Raw genomic sequence first — 12,391 nt, forward strand, 5'->3', positions numbered from 1 at the left:
TGAAAACGACTTAAAGTGATTAGCGTATTTTGCATTAAGTCTGCAAGAAATTAATTGGCCTTATGGAACTGCTGAAGAAAATAAGTGCAAATGGCTATACATATATGTATTTTTGCATATATATATACTGTACATAACCATAAAGTGTTTTCCTTTTGGTAGAAGTTTATTTATGTGGAACAGAGAGACAAAACAAAATAGCAATGGTAAGCCAAAGAAATAAAAGGTTTGCAATAATTGAAAGGGGGGAAAAACTTAATTGATAGCATCATTATCAATTATACTTTCTCATGTCTTTCTAACCATAGAAAGATCTTACTTCTACTATCTCCATAGATCACTTCATAGATTGCCATTTGTTGCTTAATCCTCTTATCTCTATGTCTGAGAATCTCATTAATTCCATCAAATGACCATTTTCTCGATTACTCCATTCTTCTCAACCCAATCACTCTCAGATATCTGTTTTGCAGGTTGATCCTTATTCATTCATTCTGTAAAGCCAACCATATCAACATATTTCTTTCATACTGGTTACTTATTTTTTGTATTCAATCCACATTTGTTTATCACCCATTTATTCTTGACCCTAACACATATGTGCAGTATTAATATTTAATATTTCACTGCAAACTTTTGCCTCCTTTCAGTTCGAATTTTGCAAACATCTTCTCGAACACAAATCTGTAGTTTTTGCATTCAGTATAGCTCTCTGCTCTTTTGCATAGGGGAATAATAACAAGTATTCCAATGACAGACGTAGATGCAGTCTTCATAGATGTTAAACCGACTCAATTATAAAAGCACACATACATTCAATATTAATATTTCTCCAGTTGCAGCACTTATAGTCAGCTGTTTTTCAGCATTTATTTACTTAATATTTTTCTAACCCAGCACAACCGTCCAAAACGCTGTGATTGTGGGAAGTTATACAAAGCAATGCAAACATAAAAACCAAAATATAAATAATAGAAAACCTAATTATAAACCTGAAATAAGATTCCAAATGAATTCCTGTAAAACATGCCATCACACGAACACTGGGGCTGAAAACATGTTGAAGTAAAACCACTTTAATTTGTTTCTGAAAGAGTGACAAATTTAAGGTTTTATGTATTTTTGAGGAATGAGAAGGCCTGCCACCTAATCCACAGCCATGTTCTTTTCTCAGTTGTATCCTTAAAGGCTCTCTCTAAATGGCCAAATTGGATGGGCAGCTGCGTTCTGTACATCATTGATTGATATAGTGTAATGTTGCACTGTTACATAAGATGTATAACTTTTTTTTTTAATATGGATGTTAACATTTGCAGTATTTCAATTCCACTCTTTCACAAATCATTATAATACCATAGAGGTCTCTAAAATACTGCTAGTACTCCTGTGTCCCAAACATTTTTTTACTTTTAATTCCATTCACTCTGCTGGAGGCACATTCTTTAGTCCTTTCTACCTACTTCCAAAAATCTTTAAAAAAACATTAAAATCACTCCACATTTTCTTGTCCTTTTTTAATGTCAGCTAATTTTTGATATTTTTACTACATTCTTTACAATTATTTTCCTCTCTGTAAATATTGTGCAATATCTTTCAGTCTCATTCTTTGCAGCAATAATTTCTCTTACATACATTTTCCACATCCACAGCCATTTTATTGTTCTACCAAGAACAATTTCTCATATTCCCCATTAGCAAAACTCTCCACAATTCCATGACACCGGTAACATAATTCTTTTTCCCCCTGATCCAAGCAGTTTCCACATTCACTTTCACCATTAAAGATCAATCTGTCTTCTAATATTTTTCTTATACAACAATCCAAATTCAAAACCTGTATCATACATATTTTACTAATTGTTCCAGTCTCTCATTGTAAACAATAAAATCAATAATCTTCCTAGATTTATGTTCAAATACTGCATTTAAAACAACACAGCATTTGGTATATAAGCAGATATTCACTAATCACAATTGTCATTTATTCTTGGGTCTTCAAATGGTCCATGCATGCATGCACGCTTTTGCACTTTCTCATCTTGTTTTCACCCATTTGTTCATGTCATCTAATGTAATATCACCCCTCCACACACGCACACACATACAAACTACATGCCTTTAGAATGTTGCACAATTCTGACTCTTTCATTATCACCATTCACTGGAGTTTAACATGGAACTGTCACCAAATAAGAATAAGCTCCTCTAATACTGAAATGATGCAATTCATTCATTTGACATACATTTTTGCCCTTTTATTCCTAATTAAATTTATACCTTCATTCTCTACATGTATTCATAAACATCACCCCACAAAATTATTTCAAAAATCCAACAAGTTATTTCCATCCTTATAACAAGAGTTTGAGAAATCCTTTTAGATTTTAATAAATCAAACCAAAGTTTAATATATACTATATGTATTTAATTTAAATTTTTAAGGAAAAAGCAGCTTGTCTGGGCTGGACGGGAAACCACCAGTGTAAGTATGACTGCTGGGAATTAGGAAATTCTTAGTATACTAGGAAATTAAAAAAGAAAAAAAAACCCACTAGATGGTAATAGTAAACTAACACCATTCTTTTACCAAGAACTGTGTTTGCACATGTCCAGGAAGTCATCAAGGAAACTTATCTTGACTTGAAGAAAACTTATCTTTGGAATCATGTATATAAATATATGTCTTGTCTACATCTTGCCTAATTGTAGAATTGAAAATCTCAATCTATGTACTTTATTAAGTTCGGTAGTTTCTCCAGTTGGATTACAATGTCTTCAAGAATAGCAAGCATCTGTTTAATGATTTTTGATCAGGGTATGAAGAAAATGCTATGGTTACATATTCTATTTAGCTACCTTTTGTCTAATGCTTTTTCTACAGCTCTCTTAACTGGCAGCAATTGTCCATAGTAAATTACATAAATTCATTAGTCCTTGCTAGCTAATTTCTGACTTTATTTTTAAACAGAGGAGATGAGATACTGGGACTTCTCCAGCCTTCAGTTTTCCAAATGTTTAAAATAAGATCTCAATTAACATATAAAAGGTCATGCCAGCTGGAAAAGATAGGACATATTTTTTGATGTTATCTGGTTGAGTAAACTCCTTCTACAAATGTGAAGATACATTTATTGATTGATTTTTATTCATCTTAGAAAATTTATATAGCTGCCTACTTCCTCATAGCGACTTTAGGTGGCTTGTTGTTGTTGTTAGTTGTGAAGTCATGTCCGACCCATCGCAACCCCATGGACTACGTTCCTCCAGGCCTTCCTGTCTTCTACCATCCTCTGGAGTCCATTTAAGCTCACTCCTACTGCTTCAGTGACTCCATCCAGCCACTTCATTCTCTGTTGTCCTCTTCTACTTTTGCCCTCAATCTTTCCCAGCTTTAGGTTCTTCTCTAGTGAGTCCTTTCTTCTCATTAGGTTGCCAAAATATTTGAGTTTCATCTTCAGGATCTGGCCTTCTAAATAGCAATCAGGATTGATCTCCCCTAGGACTGACTAGTTTGATCAGTTTTTACAGAATAAAAACACCATGTAGAATTTTTTTTTTAAATAATAATAAAATAATAACATCCCACCCCTCTGGCCTCAACACACATTCAAACCAGCAATTTAATGGGTTCCAACCAACTTTTGGGTTCCCCAAGCCCGCTGGCAAACCGCATCTTCAGGGCCTTACAGAAGAGTGTCAGAGTGGGGGCCAGTCTAATTTCTGGAAGGAAAATGTTCCAAAGGGATATTTCTGTCTTTAGTTTTAACATTTCTGTGCTTTGTCTCTAAACTAACAATATGTCTTAAAATATAGTATTGGGTTAAAAAGCTTACAAAGTATTTTTGGCTGAGCTTTCTGACAAAACTCATTTCTGCCTGTTTTCCATCTTCTCCAACTTTTGGATTATGCAAGCATTAAAGATGCTTCACTAGATCAGTATAAATTTAGCCTTTGACACAATTAGCCTCTTTAGTAGATAGACTAATTAGACTCAGGGCATTGACCTAGCTGGCAATTCACTTTACTGTTGTTGAGGATCTACACCAGGGGGGGATTTTTTGAGGTTGTTCAACCAAGCAGATTTCATTCATCAAAAAGAAAGAAAGAAAAAGGAAAGGAACATAAATTGTTCACTCATACTGTTAAGACAACCATATCCTTTATAAAACAAGAACAACGGGTACTAGTGTTAATATATTCTTTATTTTTTCCTTCCCCTATGTTTTCATCATATTTCTAAATTTGTAAGGACAATTGATTTTAAAAATATGGCATTCAGAATCATTGGAATCTGTTCACATCTTGATAGATGGTCACTCTTCAAGGATGGTGAAAATGGCAATGAAAATGAATATTTTGTTATTCCTTTTTTTCATTTTCACAGGAAATTTGACCTCTGTCCTATGCAGTTACTTCTTTCCAAGAGCAAACAGCATGATTTAAACAAAGGTGAATGCACAGGGAATGCAAAGAAGCTTAAACAAAAACCAGTTTTATTATTTCCTCTGAAAGCCCAGTCCTGCTCACTAGCTCAGAAGATCTGTCCATTGAGTCTGTTCATTTCTGGTGGATCTTCTACTGCAAATTCTTCCTCCCCCTGCTTCTTGATATACACCAAATCTTCAGGCCATCCTATCCCATAATAACCCAAAACTTCAAACCAACTGCTCTTCCAGTGTTTAATACTTCTGCCCTTTTTTCTTTGTGATGCAATTGACACTCAGCTACTTTTGGCACACAGAAAAAGAAAACCATTTAAGACCATTATATCTTTCCAGGTTCCTAAGGTATCTCTCCAGCATAGGATATAGTAATCATATACAATTTAAGTAGTTTCAGAGCGATATTAGACAAATGCATGGGGGTGAAGACTAATAATGGCAAGAATAGCCAAATAAATCTACTAAGCAGTGCTGCTGCCTTGTATGATAGTATCTGAGCCAAATTGAAAATCAAAGCCACAAACTATGCCTTCCCTAAAATTATGTGTTCTTATTTATTGAAACAGTTAAAATGCAGAACGGGCATTTTAACAAGTTACGCAATAGGGATGAAAAATAAACCCACCTTTCTAAATAGTACGATCATAGCCTTGGGTCCCCACATGAATATATCAATGTTTATTCCAAAGGGTGTTTCAGTTGAAGATGCTGGCTTCTTACTAAAAATAAAATAAAATAATGAGATTTTCCCTATTCTAGCCAAGTAGCACACACCTTATACAAGCATCTGCCTGCAGCAATATATTTTTATATTTTAAAAAACCCTGCCAGGAACATGTTAATGGATATGGAAGAAATAAGTGATCTGCCATGGGAGAAGATGAAAGGAAGGGAAAGAGTGGATTTCTAAAGTCATCACTGAAATACTTTTGATGGGGTTATCCCTGTTCAGTTCTCAGCTTTTCCAATCCCTTTCTATCAGTTTCCGCTCCATTCTATCTTTTGAAACAATTTTACAATTCAAAATTAATGTGTACATTAATATGCACATAATTCAGAGATGTCTTGCTCATGAATATGTTTGGCAATGCTTTCTTTCTGTGCCAGGATGTATTGCAGCCAGGTATATTGTTTTGGGTTTATTTGGAACGACAACAAACAGAACCAATAATGTGAGTCATTGAAAGAGAATTTTCAGACTCGAAAACAAATATCTGCTTCTTAATTACTATGTTCTAGTCATTTTTTAAAACATTTCTATTATTACTTGTATTACTGTTTCATAAACATCTACAAAACATGATCATGCAGGTGGTTTCATTGTTGTGTAACTATGATAAATGCAGCTTTGTTTAGCAGATTTTAATCTAAACTAGACGATGAAAGGTCAAAGAAACTTTCAGCCATAGATTTATTGGATGGGAAAAATCACTTCCCTGAGAATAAGCAGTATCTGAGTATATCATGAAGGAAATTTTCTTGAGATTAAGACCAGTTGCATTCAATGGAATATATTTCTGAGTTCAGACATGCATCAGATTTCTTTATTTAGTTCCCATTTTATGGGGCCATTTGTAGGGGATGTCTACTTTCAGGGGATTATCATCACCTTGACATGGTAGGAAGGAGTCATTCTGAGGATTATGCCATCAGAATTGTGAACCATTGGTTGGTTACTGAAAAAAGAAAAAAATGTAGTTGTTATTTAGGGTTTGATAAGTAGAAAGGCTAGATGGAAAGAAGGAAATAAAATTGTAACCTTAGAGAAAGAGAGTAAAATATAGATGTATTTGTAATTTGTTAAGATTGGAAGCTGCTTTGCTATATTATTTTCTTTTCTTTTCCTTCTCTATTTATTTCTTTGCACTTTTCTTCTCATTACATTTCTTTATTTCCTTCTTTCAAAATTTGTATGTTTATTCTCTTAATATTATTTAATAACATGATATACATAATAGCAAAGGAAGACGAAAGCCAAGAAACATGCTAGTAGTGCTCGGTAGAGCAGCCATGAAAATCTTGGAAAAGTTATTAAGATATACCTATACCTACAAAGTTTAGAATAGTGCAAGCAGCAGTATTTCCTGTGACGCTGTATGGAGGTGAAATTTGGACTTTGAAGAAGAAGGATAGGAAGAGTATTGATGCTTTTAAACTTTGGTGGCTGAAGAAGATTCCTGAGAATATCATGATAGCCAAGAAAACAAACAAATGGATCGGCAAACAGATCAACTTAGAGTTCTCACTCAAGGCATAAATTGAGGCTTAGATTTATGCATGTGGAAACAGCTGTCTGACAGATAGCTGATTAACTGGGGTCACCAAAGACACATTTCTAGATGTCCATCAAAAGGTAGCAAATAGATACAGAAAACTCAAACTCTTTGCTGACAACTAATGGTCACTGAATGATTGCAGTCCAAATCTGATAGCTCTAAATTAAGACTGCCTTACTAGAATGTATTTGGAAGATATGTAATGAAACTCGGTGAAATTATCCATCACTGTTTTGAGTCATGTTCTTTAGGAGAGAATTAAGAGTTCCAAATGTGACTTAAAATGTATGTCTCACAGAAAGGAGAGAATTAGTAAATAAATTTGATATAAACACTCATATACACATGCAACTTCAGTGATTTAGAATTTGATTTGTGAAAGAAACATAAACTGAAACTCAATATTCTATTGATTTTTAAAACTGTGGATAGTTGAATACTATAAGAAATAATCCCAGAATTTACGGTTCACATCTGGAGAAATAAATTCCAATTGTTTTCTTCAGTTTTACAGGAAAGATGAAAATTAATTTGATCTTCATAACAGACGTGAAATACTAATTCAGATGCGCCATTTGAAAGCTGTACTCCAAATATATTTTAAGGGGTTAAACATCTTGTCTAGTTACAAATGATTGGGTAATAAAAAACACGATTAACATTCAATTATTTGCACATTTATACAATGAGGTCAGAGTTCTAAAAAAAAACCTCTTTCAGTTTGCACTTTTAAAATTTTGATGCATTAGAATGAAATGCTAAATTAATACTTTATTATTTAAACTCAGTAAGGATGGGTCCTGGCTTTGCAAAATGCATTTGCCCTTTCTCAATAAAACTCATATATCTTTTCTATATTTCCTCCCCAGTCCCCCCAGCCCCCTCCCACCTATCACCGACTTAAAGCAAGCCAAAGTGATTGGTGCCAAAATAGAAACAAAATTCTTGCACAAATCCATAAATTGCATGACCATATGGTACCAAATTGCTTGTTGCTTTAGATTGTTATTTGCAAATTTGCAGCTGCTGTTATAAATCCTTCACTATATGAAAGAATGGTGTACACAAATGGCTAAATGATAAAAAAAAATGGTTGCTTCACAAAAGATCATGGCTCCTGAAGAAAGAAAAAGCTACCGAAAATGAACATTCATTTGTCTTACTACTAATTACCCTTTATTTCAATCTTATCTGGAAGGTTTGCATCCAGTGTCAGGACACTGGATCACCTTGTATTGAAGACATTCTCCACAGACTTAAAAGAAAAACTAATCTAGCCAAGGCTAAATAGGTGGAACAATATAGTAACTCGGGACTGAAAATACATCTGATTTCATCTTGTTTTTCTAGCTGCAATTTATACTCCCAGGAAGGAAATTAAAAATATACGAGCTTAACTAATCACTGGAAAACAAAGTGCTCCTTTCTTATTTGTTCCTTTCTTGCAATTGCAATGAACAATGCATAGGAAAAGCTCACATCTTTCATTCACACTTGCAGCCAAAATAATGTGTTTTGTTCTAATGTTACCCATTGGGAAAGTAATTGGGTTTTCCCTTTTTAAAATTTATGATCTCTTGGAAAGAGAGGTTTAGATTGTGGAAATGATAACCGTGCTCATGTATGTTTTCCAGCTCCTGTTTTCTCCTCTTATATTTGAAAGCATGGCTTCTATCCAGCAACACCTGTACTTCATTCTCTCCTAGGAACAACTCAATCTGGGTACAAGCCATGACCTGGGAATTCTTCCATGTTCTCTCATGTGTTGCCCCTAAGGGTGAAATCCAAAGTAACAAAGAATGCACTGCTGGAAGGGGTTAGAATGGGAAAGTCATGTTTTTCTTTCTACATCTACATTTTTTCTACATCTACACCTTTCTACATACTATATCTACACCTTTCTTTCTATACATCCTGCCAGCAGAGCAGAAAAGGATGCTGTCTGAATTGCTAAAAAAAGAGACAGGGAAGGTGGGAGGAGGCAGATTACACCCTATCCCAGCCCCATCCAGGTTAAGAAGATGGCCATGATGCTTTCAGTGCTCACAGTGTTACTCAGACTTAGTTCTGATCAATTTGAAAATATTAGTGTTTTTCACACATAATATTATATGTTTGCTTTGGTCTTAGTATAGTGTGAACCCAACCACTATGTTTATACATTATGATTTAATGTGTTGTATGAAGCAAACCAACTAGGCCTAGATGATTATAGCACAATGCATGAACTAGCCACTTTAATCCAAAAGAAATTCAAAAACAAATTCTTGTGATTTTGATGTAGCACAGATAAATCCAGCCTCGTGTTAACTCAGTTGAGTCATAGCTGTTTTTGTTATTTACACCTCAGAAAATATCACCGCTCCAAGCTCCAAACTTAAAAAAACAAATCTAAATAAGCTTCTTTATAACTACACTGATAGATTTTATCACTTTATTTACTAATTAACCTTTTCTGTACTTTGAGTGTCTTATCCCACATCATCATAAAGGCTTTGTACTATAAAAAAAAGACGGTATTTTAAAGTTTAAACATATGTTTCAGTCTATTCTAATTTTGTACTTTGTATAGATTTAGAGATGAGTCTGTCAGTTAGTCTGTCTGTCCATCTGTCTTCTAATGAACCCAATACGCTTCTCTAAGTGATAAAATTTGAGTCCCTGAAATTTTCAGAAATTGCAAGGAAGAAAAGAAGATCCATTAGCAGCTTAAAGTTGAGATGTTTCCTTTTTGCTGAAATGGATTTCCTTCTATTATTATTAACTTCCGGCAAATATATGTTAATATCATATGAAAAATTCTTTATAAATACCAATATCTTTTCTTCCCACTTTTGGCCATTGCAGATAGAACTGTCTGGCTTCTCTGGAGCATGTGGAGAAATCTGATGAATGTTACAATTGTTTTGCAGACGGGAAGTGATCGCATTATTAACACTATCCAGAAGTGAGCAATGATAAACTTTGGCATGGCTACAAACAGAAAAACTGGGCAGAATGACACAGTTCTATAGAATATATTTGCAGCTCAAGAAAACCCACATGAACTTACAAAGCACCCTGAAGTAAAATAAACTTCATCCTTTGCAGACTAGGAATATGAGACCACATGTGCATGCACACAATACATACATACATGCATACATATATACATACCACACACACATTGTGCATAGGTATGATATGGCAAAGTGATAGAATGAAATAGTTTTGCTGAATAAATTTGTACTTGAAGTTTAATCTGTCCTAATAAATGAGTTGCAGTTACCATCTTGAACTTATCTTCATATAATTTCCTGTCATTATTATCTCAAGATTTTGACAATTTAATTGAATATAACATAAAAGAAAACAAAGAGGGTGGCCTTTTAACTGTTCTTTCATTTTAACTTAAAATGTGATAGGAATACATTATTTTCTGTATTTCCTAAGGTGCAAATTAGTATGTAAAATGAATAATTACTGACATCCTGTGTTTTTTTTAAATTTCAAAAAAGTAATTAGTTTAATTTTTTTTTTGTATTTTAACTTTTTTAAAAAATAAAATAAAAATTGAATTTAAAAAATGATTATTTATTTATTTATTTATTTATTTATTTATTTATTTATTTATTTATTGTTTAGACTTATATGCCGCCCTTTCTCCGAGAGGACTCAGGGCGGCTCACAACAATAAAACAGAAAAATAAAACAAAAACTCCAGGTTAAAAGTTACACATAAAATCCCTAAAATCAATTTTAAATCCATTTAAAAAACCACCATCAGTCCAGGCCGGCCAGGCGAAATAGCCACGTTTTTAGTTCGCGGCGGAAAGAGCAAAGGTTGGGGTCCATCCGGAGCTCCAAGGGGGTTGATTCCAGAGGTTAGGTGCACCCACAGAGAAGGCCCACTCTCCAGCCAACACTGTCTGGCCGACAGCACCCCGAGTAGGCCATCTCTGTGGGAACGCACCGGGCAATGGGGAGCTGTTGCTGGCCGCAGAAGGTCTGCCAAATACTCCAGTCCTAAGCCATGTTGATTAGTTGACGAAATTCTCTGGTTTTACTTCCCTGAAAAGACCCACCTATTTTCCTCCAATCAAATGGATGCAGAAGCAGATATAAATAGTATGACTTAATCTATCAATTATTAAATATTAAAATAGGGTGGATTTTGTTTTTGTTTGTGTGTTGTTCTTGGAAGGAACTTTAGAATCATAGCTGATCTTGTTAATATATACAGAAACTTAAATTTTCTCTGTCTTAAGAAATATTTTCTCCAAATTGGGTCAGCAGAGTCAGAATATTTGATTTGGCATTTTCAGTCTTTTTACTTCTTAAATTTAGCCCATGCAGGGATAATCAACATCAGGAGATGTCATTAAATTTCTCCTATATGCCTCAGTCAGCAAGTTAGCTAGCCATAAGCAGCCTTAAGTGAGCTCCATACATTAGCTTATGTAATTCAGACAATTTTGGTAAGAATAACCAAACTGGATAACTGTTACAATACATATGAAATGTGTTACTGGTGGAATCTATGCACATTTATTTTGGGGAGAAAAGTTCAATAGAATTCCAACATATGAATCTTTTTTTTAAAAAAAAAATTTTGCAATTGAAACTTTTTGCTGGTCAACCAAAATGTGCATGTGTTTATAGAAATTGTATTTGAATGTGCATTCTTTGTTAACAAACTCATACAAAATAACAAATATACTTTGTAGAATTTGGATGCTGAATGTATGTTCATTTTACCATGTTTTCTGTTTACTTATTACTTTTTGCCTTCAGTTTGAATAAAGAACTGGTAATTGCTTCTTTAGAATAAGCTCTTCCAAGATAACATTTGAAGAAAACTCGTTATTGTATTGAGAAACAACATGTGTGCATGTGTACAACATGTACACACACAAACAGATTTGGAAAAAAGTTAAACTTCTTAATCAGGCACCTAATTTCTGGAATATCACTCTGAAGTGGGTGTTTGTTTTTTGTATCTTAATAAGCGTGGGCAGACTGCTGGCAAAAATAAGTATCTAGGAAAAAGAAAGACTTGTATGCATTGAAGGAAAGGATTCTATGCTTCCAAGGACCTAAATCGGGAATCAGAATGCTATAAAAGAAACAAAGCAGTATAGTAACACATAGATTAACACTTATAAAACCAATACATTTTCATAAACAATCCTAATAAGCTTGTTTAGGCCAGTGTAAGTCCCTCAAGGCTCAAGTGGTTAAGATGCTGGACTTGTCATCTGGAACACTGACAGACTGGGTTCAAGACCCAAGCGCCATGCAATAGAGTGAGCTCCTGTTACTTGTCCAGCTCCTACCCACCTAACAGTTTGACGACATGCAAATGTGAGTGGATAAATAAGTACCTCTTTGGTGGGAAAGGTAACAGACTCAGTGTGTAATCATGCTGGTCACATGACCATAGAAATGTCTATGGACAACTCGGCTAAAAAACGGAAATGAGTGCAGACCCTTAAAACTGGACACCACTGAACAGGGGAACCTTTTATCTTTACCTTTAAGTTATAATGAATGCACTGATTCAATGAAATATTTTGTTGTGAAAAAATATGAATAGAATTTTATTTTATTAAGTTATGAAACATCAAAATTTAAGATCGGGTCACCAAGCAGATGAAATTTCAGGAAAACTCACACTTGACTCAAAGTAGATAA

The sequence above is a fragment of the Pantherophis guttatus genome, chromosome 6, assembly GCF_059756535.1.
Source record: "Pantherophis guttatus breed Tessera chromosome 6, ASM5975653v1, whole genome shotgun sequence".
In the NCBI taxonomy this organism is placed as follows: Eukaryota; Metazoa; Chordata; class Lepidosauria; order Squamata; family Colubridae; genus Pantherophis; species Pantherophis guttatus.